An 11,606-nucleotide genomic window follows, 5' to 3' on the forward strand; every position below is an offset into this window, starting at 1 on the left:
CAATTATGTGACATAATTCTTTCCATATATCACAATACCAGTATTTATTCGAATAAGTCCTTACTTGAGAAAATATATATACTATGCATCATGTTCATATTATAAATATTCCCACTAGTATGTCAAAGCATTACATCTTCCCATCATCGTAAAATAACATGCACTAAACCATTTAGGTGGTGGCCCAGTGGTAAGAGCTTGAGACAAAGAGGTTTGCTCTTTCTGTGGTCTCAGGTTCGAGCCCTGTGGTTGCTCATATGATGGCCACTGGAGGCTTACATAGTCGTTAACTTCAGGGCCCGTGGGATTAATCGAGGTGCGCGCAAGCTGGCCCGGACACCCACGTTAAAAAAAAAAAACATGCACTAAGAGATACGAAAAAGGACAAATTAATCATGTTGGTTAAACATAATATATCCAAAATAACTAGAAACCAATAGTCAAACCAAATATAATTTACATGCTTGTTATGCAGTTTAAGCACCAATACTTTAGTTAATGAGAAATCATCATCTTAGTACTGATGTGCTCCATAGACACTCTTTTATCTCACATCATTTCTCCGACAACAAGATATCTTAACTCTATATGCTTTGAATTGCTTGAACAATTATTGTTTTTGAAGAAGAAAACAACAACTGAGTTGTCACATATTACTTTGATGGGCTTAGAAATAAAATAAACTATTCGAAGTCCTAAAAACAATTCCTCAACCAAATTGCTCGAGAGATAGCTTCATAACATGTCACAAGTTCATCTTCCATGGTAGAAGAGGCAGTGAGATTCTATTTCATTCTTTTTCATAAAATAACACCTTCACATAGTAAAAATATGTAACTTGATGTTGATTTTAACAAGTCAACTCATCCATGAGGTTTGAATATGAGTTTCCAGTGATTCCAAATGAATCACTAAGTCTATAGGTGAGCTGATGATATTTTATTCATTAAATTAATTGCGCACCACGTTCTTTGTAATTTTCAATGTTTCATTATAGGATTGCTTTGATATCTAGCCAACATTCCAACAACAAAACTAGGATCAAAATGAGTATGTGTTTGAGCATACAATAATCATCTAACAACAGAAGCATGTGAAATATTTTCCATTTGTTTTTCCTCAACTGCCTTTATAAGGTTTCGATTTATGGTGAGTTTATCACTTTTCATGATAATGGCTAAAATTGGCGAACAACTTTTCATGTTAAATCTTTCAAGAACTTTGTTAATATAGGTCTTTTGAGAAAAATCGAGAATTCTCTTAGATCTATGAAAGATGAAAGAATGAAGAGAGAAAGAGTGAAAGAAGAATTACAGAAATGTGTTTTTCTTTTATTAATTGAATACTGTTACATCAAGGTCTTATATCAATTACAATCTCTGATTCAAAAATCCTATAATTAAGGAAGCAATAAATGATAAGATATACACTCAATTCTTAGACTATCTGTTGCGGATATGATTTCCATTATCTTCAGTATCAGTAATCTCTTGTGCAGATATGATCAGAGATCATGATTATCTTCAGTTTCAGTGATCCCTGATCATGATCTCTTCAGTATCAGGGATCCCTGATCATGGTGGCAATCCCTGATCATGCTTATCTTCAGTATCACTATTATCCTCAATGGATATGATATTATCTCCAGTATCAATAATCACTGATCATGATTATCTTTAGTATCAGTAGTAATCTCTTGGGCAGATATGATCAGAGATCACGATTATCTTCAGTGTCAGTGATCCCTGATCATGATCTCTTCAGTATCAGGGATCCCTGATCATGGTGGCAATCCCTGATCATGTTTATCTTCAGTAGATTGGATAATACCTTCAACATGCCCCCGCAATCTGAACGGGAGGTTACGAACGTTGAGATTGGAGCACAGAAGATTGAACCGCGCAGCAGAGAGCGGTTTTGTAAGAAGATCGGCTAGCTGATCACGACTGGACAAAAAATTAACAGTCAATTTTTTTTTAGAAACAAGATCTCTGACGAAGTGGAAATCAATCTCAATGTGTTTTGTGCGTGCATGGAACACTGGATTGGAAGAGAGATACGTGGCACCAATATTATCACACCAAAGAGTGGGACTTTGAGATAAGTGTAGACCAAGTTCTGCAACTAAGAATTGTAACCATTGGAGTTCAGCTGCTGTGTCTGCAAGAGCCTTGTATTCAGCCTCGGTACTGCTTCGAGCAACTGTGGCCTGTTGTTTACTGCGCCAGGAGATTAAATTGGAGCCAAAAAACACACAGTAGGCACCAACAGATCGACGATCATCGGTGTCTCCTGCCCAATCTGCATCAGAAAAAGCCTGAAATGTGAAGGAGCTGTTGCAAGACAATAGTAAACAGTAGGAGATGGAGTGTTTGAGATAACGCAGGATTCTCTTGACACATATCCAGTGGGACTGTTTTGGTTGATGCATGAATTTGCTAACGCGATGAACAGCGAAAGCAATATCAGGCCGAGTGAATGAGAGGTAATGAAGGCCGCCAACAATGCTTCTGTACAGGGTAGGATCATCAAAGTGTTCAGCATCAGTGGCTGTCAATGCCACAGACGTGGACATGGGAGTGGAACACGGCTTGGCACCATCCATTTTGGATTTTGTAAGCAGATCAGCAATGTATCTGCGTTGAGTGAGATAGAGTCCTGTAGCATCACGTATAGCTTCAATGCCTAAGAAAAAACTGAGAGGGCCAAGATCAGTTATAGAAAACTTCTTATGCAGCCGCTGAATGATATCTGTGATAATGGCAGCATTAGAACCCGTGATGATAATGTCATCAACATAAATGAGAATGTAAATGATGTTAGACTTGTCCGTGTGGACAAAGAGTGACAAGTCTGCCTTGCTGCCAACAAAGCCAAATTCTATCAACACAGCAGCAAGTCGGGAAAACCACTGGCGGGGCGCCTGTTTTAGGCCATATAAGGAGCGTTTGAGCTTACAGAGATGATCAGGAAACTGAGGATGTGTGAAGCCTGGTGGTTGATCCATGTAAACCACTTCTGTCAGATTGCCGTGAAGGAACGCATTCTGGACATCCAGCTGACGAACTGTCCAATTATTGCAGACTGCAATTGATAAAACAAGCCGGATAGTTGCAGGTTTTACAACCGGACTGTATGTTTCATGAAAGTCCACCCCTTGCTGCTGATGGTACCCCTTAGCAACCAGTCGGGCCTTATATCTTTCAATGGAGCCATCGGCTTTCCTTTTAATTTTAAAAATCCAGCGACAACCAATGACATTAAGATGGCGTGATGGAGGGACCAGTTCCCAGGTTTGATTGCGGAGTAAGGCATCAAATTCAGAATTCATTGCTTGTCGCCAATGACATGATTTGGAGGCTTCAGTAAATGAAGTAGGTTCTTGGCAGGAGGTAGAAGCAGAAACAAGCAGTGCTCGAGGCAGAGGATACAAGGTGTGTCCATCAGGGGCTCTTTTGGGTTTGGAAATGAGATTTTTGGATCTTGTAACCATCGGGTGAGTATTTGGAATAGGTGGGATTGTGTTTGGGATCGTGGCTGTGGGATTGGAAACTGGTATGAGAGGGGAGGCGGGGGCAGTAGTTGGCTCCGGAGTTGAAGACGATGCTGGCAGAGTAGAATCAATATGTGGTGATGGTGAAGGTGCACATGTACCTGCAGGTGTTAGTGACAAAGAAGAAACAGTATTTGAAAAAGGAACGACTGTGAAGGGTGTGTCTGGAGAGATAGAAGAGTGATGATCAGGACTTTTATATGGAAAATGGTTTTCATCAAAAACGACATGACGGGATACATAAACTTTACCTGTTGCAAGATCAAGACATTTATAACCATGATGGTCCAAGCTATAACCAATGAAAATACAGTTTTTCGATCTGAAATCAATTTTGTGTTTGTTATATGGTCGAAGATAAGGCCAACATGCACAACCAAAAACTTTAAGGAAATGATAGTCGGGTGTATGACGATAAACAATTTCGTATGGAGATTTGTGATTAAGAATAGGAGTAGGGAGACGATTGATAATATAAGTTGCCGTGAGAAAAGCATCTTCCCAAAATTGTTGCGGAAGTTTAGAATGTGAAAGTAAGGACAAACCAACCTCAACAATTTGTCTATGACGACGTTCAACTGCACCCATTTGTTGATGAGTGTAGGGACATGCTTTACGATGATGAATTCCAATTTGAGTTAGAAGTGTAGACATGCGGCGATATTCGCCTCCCCAATCAGATTGAATATTTTTTATGGTTCGATTAAATTGTCGTTCAACAGAAGTTTTAAAGAGCAGAAATACTTTTTCAACATCAGATTTAAGCTTAAGAGGAAACAACCATAGAAATTTTGTGCAATCATCTAAAAAACATACATAGTATCGAGCACCACTATTGGACAAGATAGGTGCTGGTCCCCAAACATCAGTATGCACGATGTCTAAAGGATGAATAGATCTATGATTGCTGGTTTTGAAAGACAATTGACTGCTTTTAGCTAGTTGACAATCTGAACAAACTGGAAGTCTTTTATTTGCAACAGGTAACGTAAATGCAGAAATTGATTTATGAAGAACTGGAAAGGATGCATGACCAAGCCTGTTGTGCCATACTTGGTAGGAAGCTTGTACAGCAGTGAGTGCATGAGGAGGGAGTGTTTCTGACAGGCTGGAGAATGAATACAGACCGTCTTTAAAAGTGCCGCGATGAAGGATTTTCCCCGAGTAGTCCTTAATGAGAAAAAAATGATCATGAAATTCAAAAAACACAAGATTATCACTGCAAAACTGTTGAACAGAAATTAGATTTTTTTGAATTTCAGGGACAAGAAGTATTTGTTTTAGTACAAATGGTGTTTCAAATGGAGTTAAAATAGAAGAACCAATTTGAGAAATTTGCAAACCTGCACCATCTCCAACAAGGACTCGATCTGAGCCAGTATAGTCTTCACTCCGTAGGTTCAAATTGGCCATGTTATTGGTGAGATGGTGTGTAGCACCTGTATCAGGGTGCCAATCTGGTGGAGAAACAGCACCGGTTGTAGCCATCAGACCATGCAGATTGCTGGTTTTGACAGCATTATCACGGTAGGTAACATCAAAACGATGATAGCATTTTTTTGCGGAATGACCCGGTTTATCACAGACCTGACATATCATAGGATCTCTATGAAATGTGTTCCTTCCAGATGAACCATTATAGAAGGAGCCTTCTCTGTAATTCCTGCCTCTGCCTCTGTATGAATTGCGTCCCCTGTAGGAAGAAGAAGAGGGCTGACGAGCAGCAACATGAACAGAGGGCTGGACAATGGGTGAATTGTTGTGCAGCAGACGAGATTCTGTGGTGAGTAAGAGAGCATATACTTCCTCTAAAGTGACAGGATCGGTGCGAGCTGTGATGGTAGTAACAAAGGGGTCATAATCATGGCCAAGACCTGACAGTAGATAGGAGATGATTTCATCACAGTGAAGAGCATGGCCGGCGATAGCAAGCTCATCTGTCATGCGTTTGATCTGCATAAAAAAATCATGTGCTGATTGTGCACCTTTACGAGTGTTAACAAGTTCAGTGCGGAGTTGAATAACCCGAGCACGTGATTGAGAGGAGAAGGATTTGGCTAGAGCACACCAAATTGCAGCAGAGGTAGTATGAGAAACTACTTGAAGGAGGATGTTTTCTGAAATTGTAGAGAAGAGAATAGCAACGATGATGGCATCTTGTCTCTGCCAATGTTCATAGAGAGGGTTGGAGGTGATAGTAGAGGTTGCGGTGACGGAAATTTCTTTGGGTGGGATGGGAGTGGTTCCATCAAGATATCCAAGAAGACCTTGCCCACGGAAAAAGGGAATTAATTGAGCTTTCCAGACATGGTAGTTATCTTTTGAGAGTTTTGTAACATTTATAGCTGGAGGAGAAACAAGTGGAGGAATTCCATTAACAGTAGCATCTAAGGTGTTTAGTGAAGAGGAGGCCATTTGTGTGACGTGAGTCAAAGGCTCTGATACCATGAAAGATGAAAGAATGAAGAGAGAAAGAGTGAAAGAAGAATTACAGAAATGTGTTTTTCTTTTATTAATTGAATACTGTTACATCAAGGTCTTATATCAATTACAATCTCTGATTCAAAAATCCTATAATTAAGGAAGCAATAAATGATAAGATATACACTCAATTCTTAGACTATCTGTTGCGGATATGATTTCCATTATCTTCAGTATCAGTAATCTCTTGTGCAGATATGATCAGAGATCATGATTATCTTCAGTTTCAGTGATCCCTGATCATGATCTCTTCAGTATCAGGGATCCCTGATCATGGTGGCAATCCCTGATCATGCTTATCTTCAGTATCACTATTATCCTCAATGGATATGATATTATCTCCAGTATCAATAATCACTGATCATGATTATCTTTAGTATCAGTAGTAATCTCTTGGGCAGATATGATCAGAGATCACGATTATCTTCAGTGTCAGTGATCCCTGATCATGATCTCTTCAGTATCAGGGATCCCTGATCATGGTGGCAATCCCTGATCATGTTTATCTTCAGTAGATTGGATAATACCTTCAACAATCTATCACAATAAATTTTGATGTCTAAAACAAAAGAGGCATCTTCGATATCTTTTATCTCAAAGTTCTTAAAAAGAAAAGCTTTAGTATCAGTCAATAGACCTAGATTATTACTAGTAAATGATATATCATTTATATATAGAATAAAAAAATATAAACTTGCTCCCACTAATTTTAAGATATATGCACCCATCGATATCATTTCCTTTAAATTCAAAGAAAATAATGGTATCATGAAACTTAAGATACCATTGACGGGAAGCTTGTTTAAATTCATATAAGGATTTTTTAATCTAGAAACTAATCTTTTCCTTGCTCCTTGAGACCTTCAAGTTGTTTCATTTAAATCTCTTCTTATTTATATTTAAAAATGTTGCTTTCACATCTAATTGATATAGGTCTTAATCATAATGAGCCACTAAGCCATAAAAACTCTAAAGAAATCTTTCTTTGACATCGAAGAAAATATCTCGTTATAATTGATTTTTTATTTTGAGTGAATCTTTTAGTAACTTTTCGAGCTTTATATTGAACAATTTCACCTTTAGATTTTGTTGAGCGGTAAAAAGCCACTTATGTTGAATTGAAACAACTCGATAAAGTAATGCAAACAATTTCCAAACTTGGTTTTTATATATAAATGTCATTTCATCAATCAATTTTGTTGATTCATTACTTTTTATGGCTTACATACACATCATAAGATCACTTTTAATCATAATAAGAACCCCTTGTAATTAAACAATCTAAAATAACATGATTTTTTTTCTTATAGATTTACATAAATTTTCTACAATGACTACATCTTCTAGCTCATTAGGTGTACTTTCCTTGATGGTATTAATAATAGTATCGTGAGTTTTTAATTGATTTTTTACTGCATCAACTTGATCAAACATGAGAAAATCAATTTTACTTTTTTTAAAGCAAGTCAACCTTTTCTTTTTATCATGACTTCCACTATCATTTTGTTTTTCCGACAAACTTGGCAATACTTGTTTCTACTATTACAGTGTAATGAATATGATAATAAAATCTTTTAAACCTTTATGGATAACCAATAAATAAATAACCTATGATCCAATTTTCTTTTATATATGGGTTATAAAACTTTGGTTTAACATGACAATCTTAAATATATTAATGATTTAAACTTGGTTTCCTACCTACCTATAACTTTTAAAAAAGTAGGTATACTTTTATTAGAAACCTTGTTTAAAACATACAAGGTTGTTTTGATACTCCACAGTAACTCAAGTAAATAGTATCACTAATTATACACCTTATCATATCTAATAGAGTTTGGTTATACCTTTTAGCTACACATTCCTACCATAATATCCTAGGCATTGTACCTTTTAGCTACAACATCCTACCATAGCATTATATGCATTGTATATTGTGTGCTACAATACCTTTTTTTGTTTTTGTTCTTGTGTAAAGGTCCTAAATTACAACCAATTTCATTATAATGTTCATAATACTCACCACTCCTTTTAGATATTACAACTTTAATTTTTTGATTTAGTTGATTTTTAAATTTCTTTAAATTTCTTAAAGATATTTAAAGTATCAAATTGTTTCTTAAATAGGTAAATATAACCTTAGAGATAATTAACAAAGGTAATGAAGTACCTTTCTCCACATATGCAAGGAGTCAATGGTCCACATATATTTGCGTGTATTTGTAACAGACTCAATTTATTTATTTTTCCCGGGGTTTACAGTATTACTTCTAAAAATTCTTGACTTTGCATAATACCTTTTTTGTAAATATATTTTGATTTCCTTTAATACAATTATACACTTGTTAAAATTCATGAAGTCAAGATCTTATAATACACCATAGTTTATTAGCCCTTTTAGCATTTCTTTGGAAATATAGCTTAACCATATATGCCATGCCATAACATAGAAAAGGCTTTATTTTGATGGGATCGTTCAATGCCAATATTAGTGTTATATGTAGTGCAAGCAAGGATTGAGAAAAATAAATATTAATGTTATATGTAGTGTAAGCAAGGATTGGAAAAAAGAAATGTTAAGGTTCAACTTGTACAATCCAGCATATAGAATCTCGAAACCAATGAAAATATCATTTTGTATAGCTCAACAATTTATCTTTCAAAATAAAAAGTATAGCCTTCAACATTAAGATGGGAAATATAAATTAAATTTTGAGAGACTTTAGCTATGTAAAATGTATAAGACAAGTCTAAAATATATTTGGAATCAATAATAAGATGTTAGGTTTTAATAGCTATAACCAAGGTTGTTAAAATCGTGTTTTGACTCGTAAAATCGTTCGATTTTACGAGTCAAAACATGCTTTGCGTGCTGAATCGTTTGAAAAAATAAAAAATGGGTGAAATCGTTAAAATCGGGTGAAATCGTGAAAAATCACGATTTCAGAGCCGATTTCACGATTTTAACAAAACACATGCATTGAAGCAAAATGTTCCCCCCTATGCTTCAGCTGTCTGGCGCCTATTGGCTGTGCAAATGCACAATCATGCGGTTTTCACTCGCTGCAGAACATGTGGATTTTGTCTGCATACCATAAAGAAGTGGAGGTCAGAAATCGAGGGCTGCAGAGATTAAAGTCAAGGCAATAATATTAAATTCCAATTTAATTCAGATTTTTTCCCCATATCTTTTACTTTTCTTTGTTATGTTATTTTGGCTATTCATTCACCTTAAATTACTTATGTTTTTTAATGGTATGATAGCAAGTAGAAAAGATTTTATAAATATAAATTAGATATAAAAATAGTAACGAGATAATTTAAAAAATTATATTTATTATGATGGGTTGATTCACGAAACTCATAATTAGAAGCTTAACCCGTGTCAGATTTTAATTTATACAAATAAAAACATTGATTTTAATAAATTTGATTATTTCGACTATATTTTTAATCATTTATTTAACCCGATCAAATTTGATCAAAACTCAATTAAGTTAAATCAAATAATTTTTTTAAAAAATAAAATTTTGTTGTTTCAATCAAATAATTAAAAAATAATAACCCCAGCTCCTAAAATATACTCAAGCAACATAAATCATTGACTTACACAATTAAATAAACATTTCCCATCCCATAAGATGCTTGAACTATGTATGAATTTTTATTTGAAGCATGTATTTTAAGGTGCTTGAACTATGTATGAATTATGAATTTTTATTTGAAACATGTATTACCAGGTGCTTGAACTATGTATGAATTTTTATTTGAAGCATGAATTTTTTGTTAATGTATTTTAAAATTCCTTATGATTTTACGATCTGTTTTTACGATCCGAGTTTGTATTGCATTTTCCGTGCCGTGTCAAAATCACGATTTTAACAACCTTGGCTATAACTAATGATTTATACCTCGTAATAATTGTATTTTCTTATTCATTTAGAGGGAGGGTTGTAAGAAATCCTTGCATGGATTTAGAAACATGAGTTTTGGCACTAACGTCCAACAACCAAACATTAGAAGGAACATCAGTAAGATTTGTCTCAAACATGATTAAAAGAAATTACCTTATTTTTTTTATATAAATTCTTTCTTCTATGAAAATATTTCTTGATGTGCCTTTTAGTTTTACAAAATTACCAATATTTATGTTACTTGATGTAGCTAGTCCATTTTCTTTACACGATGGTCGACTCTTGTTTCTTTTAGCCTTAATGGACTTGTTCTTATTATTCTCTTGAGGTACCATATAGACTTTTGCAAACCTTCTCTCTTAAATATTTCTTCTTATTGAACACATAGAGAGTTCATCGATGATCCACGTGTCCTTTTTATATGTTATAATGTATCTTTAATAAACAAAATTGAGAAGGAAGATAGATAAAAATAAATTGAATTATAAATGATTCCGAGATGATCATACTCATAAAATTAAATTGTTCAATCAAATTGTTCATTTTCATTATATGCTCTATCACACCATTAAACCCATCATGTCTCTTAGTAATCAGAGTTACCATGAAGATACCTGAATAATGCCTTATCAGAAGCCTTGATGTTGTCCTTTGTCTTCCCCTTCAAGTCTATGATGGTGTTGAAAATATTCTCAAACACGTTCTTCTCTATATACATGACGTCAAGGTTATAGCGAAGGGGATTAGTCTTCCAATAAGGAAGCTCCCAAAAAATACTTTGCTTTACCCAGTTGTGGGTCAAACCAAAATCAGGAAACTTCTGCTTACCAGATTGGAAACCAAACACAATGTCATCGTACTCTGATACAACGTCATGCAATTCTTCACTAGAGAGATACGGGGGTGCAACATCCTTTTCAACTCTGCCAACAAAGAAATTCTTTATGTTCTTTCTGTACCTGTGATTCGTTGGCAAGAAACGACTGTGACAGTAAAAAAAAAAGCTTTACCTCTGTTTGTTAACGTGAATGCCTTGTTTTTTTCCATGCAATATGGACATGCTAGTTTTTCATGCGTGCTCCAAGCAAAAACCATTCCATAAGCTAGAAAATCATTGATAGTCCACATCAAAGCCTCCCTCATAAGAAAATTCTGTTTTCTCGATATATCATAAGTCAAAGCTTTGGAGGACGACAACTGCGTCAACTTATCAATCAACGGTCGAAGACAAACATTTATATTTCGGCCCGAACTGCTCAGATTGGATATCACCATAAATAAAAACATGAACTCCGGCCTCAAACACATCCCCGGTGGCAAGTTGTAAACTGTAAGTATGACTGGCCACCAAGAATAAGGAGAAGCAAATGACCTGAATGGGTTGAATCCGTCTGTACGCAACCCAAGACGCACGTTCCTTGATTCAAATGAAAAGTGAGGATGCACACTGTTAAATTGTTTCCATGCTTCACCATCAAAAGGATGCACCATCACTCCATCAACCACATCATGTGATTGATGCCATGTCATGTGCTCAACAGTCCTTGGTGACATGAATAACCCCTATAATCTAGGTGTGATTGAGAAGTATCTAAGTTTTTTATATGCCATGAGAGTCTTTCACATGCCAGTTCTGGGTTTGTAACGGGAATGCTCAC

General features: G+C 35.5%; 1 pseudogene; it reads right to left on the reverse strand.

The window, feature by feature from the left end:
- Window positions 1–5,330: 5,330 nt before the first annotated feature.
- On the reverse strand, window positions 5,331–5,462 carry LOC127904937 (small nucleolar RNA Z247; annotated as a pseudogene).
- Window positions 5,463–11,606: the final 6,144 nt, after the last annotated feature.

This window comes from Populus trichocarpa, chromosome 1 (genome assembly GCF_000002775.5).
Source record: "Populus trichocarpa isolate Nisqually-1 chromosome 1, P.trichocarpa_v4.1, whole genome shotgun sequence".
Lineage (NCBI taxonomy): Eukaryota > Viridiplantae > Streptophyta > Magnoliopsida > Malpighiales > Salicaceae > Populus > Populus trichocarpa.